General features: G+C 37.7%; 1 pseudogene; it reads left to right on the top strand.

Moving 5' to 3' along the window:
* The first annotated feature begins 3,128 nt into the window (after nt 1-3,128).
* LOC113880837 lies at nt 3,129-4,029 on the top strand (annotated as a pseudogene).
* The last annotated feature ends 306 nt before the right edge of the window (nt 4,030-4,335 follow it).

Here is a 4,335-nt window from a genome sequence, read left to right as displayed (position 1 = left end):
ATTTTTTCCTATTTTTTCTTTTGGACCCTCCACAGACTCTAGGGGAGTGTTAAGTACATAGAAACTGCTTCAGTGATAGAATATTTTCAGTTATTCATTTACTTTGCTAGGTATTAATTAAATCAAACTGAAAGTTTATTGAATTGGATTTATTGAATTGAATTGAGATTTCCTGTTAATAAGACAGTAATCACTTGAATTTTACTAATGAACACCTCCAGAGCACTGAGATTCACTGTTTGTAGTCTCTCAGACATGCCAGCCTCTTTCATGCCTGCCTGTCTTTGCTCATGCTGCTGCTGCTAAGTCACTTCAGTCGTGTCCGACTCTGTGCGACCCTATGGACTGCAGCCTACCAGGCTTCTCCATCCATGGGATTCTCCAGGCAAGAACACTGGAGTGGGTTGCCATTTTCTTCTCCAGTGCATGAAAGTGGAAAATGAAAGTGAAGTCACTCAGTCGTGTCTAACTCTTAGCGACCCCATGGACTGCAGCCTACCAGGCTCCGCCATCCATGGGATTTTCCAGGCAACTGTACTAAAGTGGGGTGCCATGCTATTAACCTGGAAAACATGTTTTCATTCTCTCAAAGTGTTGTGCAAAGTCCACCTTCTTTATGAAGTATTTTTTCAATACCACCTTAAGATGTAGTGGACCAATCCCTTCTTCTGGCTTCTCTAAACTTTGTGACTACTTAGTAGTTTATTTTTTATTAATTATATGACTACCTCTTCATCAGAGTGTAAACTCCATGAATTCAAGAACTATATTTTATTAATCTTTGAACTTCCAACATCTTCCATGATTCTTGGATGCTGTGATCACTTCTTAGTGTACATTGAATGTCAAATGGCTACTGGACACCCACCAAGTGGTCTTACAGCTAATGTAATGGGAAAGCACATTTATGTAACTTGTCAAAGGTAAGAGAGCTCATCAGAGAATCAAGGGTCCCAATGTGACGCCACCCTTTCTATGCTGCAAGCATTCTGACATGGAGAATAAAAAAAGATACATCAGCAGAAAGTACCAAATGGTTTCAGACCTACTTTATGAATCTAAAAGATAAACCACTCATTTTTTAAACTTTTCTTCTGGCAGACTTCAGACCTATATAAAAAACCAGGATAGTCTAGCAGAATCTCTAACTTCAAGAATTTTCAATGTATGGCAAATCTTATACCATTTATGCCCTGGTCTACTTTCTGTCTCTACTGGATTTTAGGGCTAAATCTAGACATTAAATCATTACTTCCATGAACATTACCAGATATATCTCTCAAACATAATTATGTGTTAGATATAACCATAATGTCACTAACACTAAAAGATAATACTACTTTCATAGTATCATCAAATATACAGTCAGTGTTCAAATGAGATCCATACTTTACATTTGGTTGATGTTTTTTTTGTCTCTTTTAAACTATAGGCTCTCCCTCCCCACCCCCCGTTCCCCTTTGTCATTTATTAATTGAAACACCTAGATCATCTGTCTCAATAGAGTTTCCAACTTTCTGGATTTGGTGGTTGAATCCTCACATTGTGTGAATCGTGTTCTTCTATTTCCTGTACTTCTTGTAAACTAGTAGTTACACTTTCAGCCCTGTCCAACAAAATTTTCTATGATGATAGAAATGTTCTATATCTGCATTCTGTATCTGCATCTGTATCTGCAGTGATGTGACTGAAGGACTGAATAATTTTATTTTGTTTTAATTAATTTAAATTTACATAGACACAAATGGCTAGTGTCTACCATATTGGACAGCACATAGAGGTTAATTGAAATTTAAGTTAGGTTAATTGAAATTGAAATATAGATACATTGTTAATTGCCGTTGTATTGGATTTGGGTTTGCTTGTTTATCAAGAGGAGAAGGCAATGGCAACCCACTCCAGTACTCTTGCCTGGAGAATCCCATGGACTCAGGAGCCTGGTGGGCTGCCGTCTACCGGGTCGCACAGAGTCGGACACGACTGAAGCGACTTAGCTGTTTATCAAGAATACTTCATAATGGTGAGCTTCCACTAGGGGGCGAAAAATGTCTGGTTGTTTCTGTAATGTCAGCAGCCCACTGAGAAGGTAACCTACATCCACAAATTCATTAGAGGGTGGTAAAATGATCATATTCTATCATCCCTTCTTCATTTACTAGCCTAAATCTATCAAGTAAAGGTTTCTCTCATCAACAATTTGATTGTCTGAGGTGTAATTAATACAGGGAAGTCAGAATAAAAGCTTGATTTTTTTTTTTCCAGAAAAATGATTAGGTTCCCAGCATTCTCCAAAGATGAAACTTATTGGTTTTAGTGTGCTTCGTTTCATTGCAGATATTCATCTTGATGCTTGAATTGTCTCTATTGTAACCTACAGAGTCTCTTCATATTGGCTTTTGAATCCTTTTGTCATGACACCAGTAATTTTTCATAGTGTCCTGATTTCCTAACAAGGTATCCCAAGCTTGTCACAATCATTTCCTGACCCAATTAATTAGCTGTTTCCCCGAGAGACCTTAGTTGCTTTTGGTTGGAAGTTGTATTTAGAGACTGCAGGCTGGGTGCCAGAATAGACCAGTGAGACTGGGTTCATCATTATTCCTAGGCCTTTCCAGTAGATGGAACTAGGAAATAATTTTTAATAGAAAATGCGTCTTGCATTTATACTTCTAATTCAAATTTAGGATTGCATATTTTTTACTTCTCATATTTTATAATTCTTTTATGTTGAAAATCTTGGCTTCTAAAGAACACAATGACTTATTTATCTTATTACATACATAATAGCTTAGAATATCTGTATCAATATTATCATTAGCAATATAACTGCTGGAAAAATTCAAGTTTGTTTATTTTTACAGTTCTTTTGTATTAGGGTACATTTCAGTCAAATTATTATTTTTAAAATACTTTAAAATAGTTCTCTGTGTAGTTAAGCCACCCACTCAATCCACAATTGGGTTTATTAATTTCATTTATTTTCATGTTATTTTAATCATGTAAAACATTTACCTGATTCCAAAGTCAAATATCTAAGTAACTTTGGAAATGTCTGGCTTCTATTACGATTCCCTCCTTTCATCCCTTCCATCTCTCTGGGACATTTTTTAAAATTAGATTTTGGGAGGCAGGACGGGGACGGGGACGCAGACGCTCGCAAGCCCAGCCAACACTCAGCAAGAATGGAAATCCCTCCGACCCACTACCCGGCCACCAGGGCGGCCTCAGTGGTAGAGAGCTGCATCAACTACCAGCAGGGGACTCCCCACAAGGTGTTTCTGGTGCAGACAGTCGAACAAGCCAGCCTGGAGGATATTCCAGGAAGAGGACATAAGTACCGCCTTAAATTTTCTGTGGAAGAAATTATCCAAAAAGAAGTTACAGTGAACTGCACAGCTGAAGTACTGTACCGTCCAACGGGACAAGATACTGCACCAGAAGTCAACTTAACATTTGAAGGAGAAATTGGAAAAAACCCAGATGAAGAAGATAACACATTTTATCAAAGACTCAAATCCATGTAGGAACCACTAGACGCACAAAATATTCCAGACAGTTTTGGAAATGTACCTCCAGAAATGAAGCCAGTTCGACATTTAGCCTGGGTTGCCAGTGGTTATATAATATGGCAAAATTCTACTGAAAATACATGGTATAAAATGGCAAAAATTCAAACTGTCAAGCAAGTGCAAAGAAATGATGACTTCATCGAGTTAGACTACACTATTCTCCTTCATGACATTGCATCTCAGGAGATTATTCCTTGGCAAATGCAAGTTCTCTGGCATCCACAATATGGTACTAAAGTAAAACATAATAGCCATCTGCCAAAGGAAGCACAATTGGAATAAATGAAGACCATAACATTGGATTAAGTGTAAACATGCTTGTTAATGATGACCTGTATACCAGTCTTCATTGATATCTAGCTTAAGGGGTTAGACAAATCCCCAAAGTGTCATTATCTATAAATGGCCTGATTACAGTACAGAACTATATAGCTTCCATAATAAAGAGCATCACAGTGTACAAGTGTCTTATCAACAGTAGCGGTGCCGTGTATACCCCTAATAAAACCTTTTAATTCCAGCCTCAAAAAAAAAAAAAATTAGATTTTGGTTTATCTTCCACTTAAACTGATAAATCTGAAACTTAAAAAAAATTACCATGTACCTTGAGTCACAAGCATTCCCATTTTATTTCGGCAGGACCTGTCCCATTCTTTTTTGCATTTGATTTGCCCAAAGTGGGGATGGTGGCAGTAACAGCCCAGTGACAGTTTGCATGAGTATGGTTCTGGTCAGCGTCGAAAACGCCAAGAGGTTTCAAGCTTCT

Source organism: Bos indicus x Bos taurus, chromosome 2 (genome assembly GCF_003369695.1).
Source record: "Bos indicus x Bos taurus breed Angus x Brahman F1 hybrid chromosome 2, Bos_hybrid_MaternalHap_v2.0, whole genome shotgun sequence".
In the NCBI taxonomy this organism is placed as follows: domain Eukaryota; kingdom Metazoa; phylum Chordata; class Mammalia; order Artiodactyla; family Bovidae; genus Bos; species Bos indicus x Bos taurus.
This window is presented reverse-complemented; position numbering and strand designations above follow the sequence as displayed.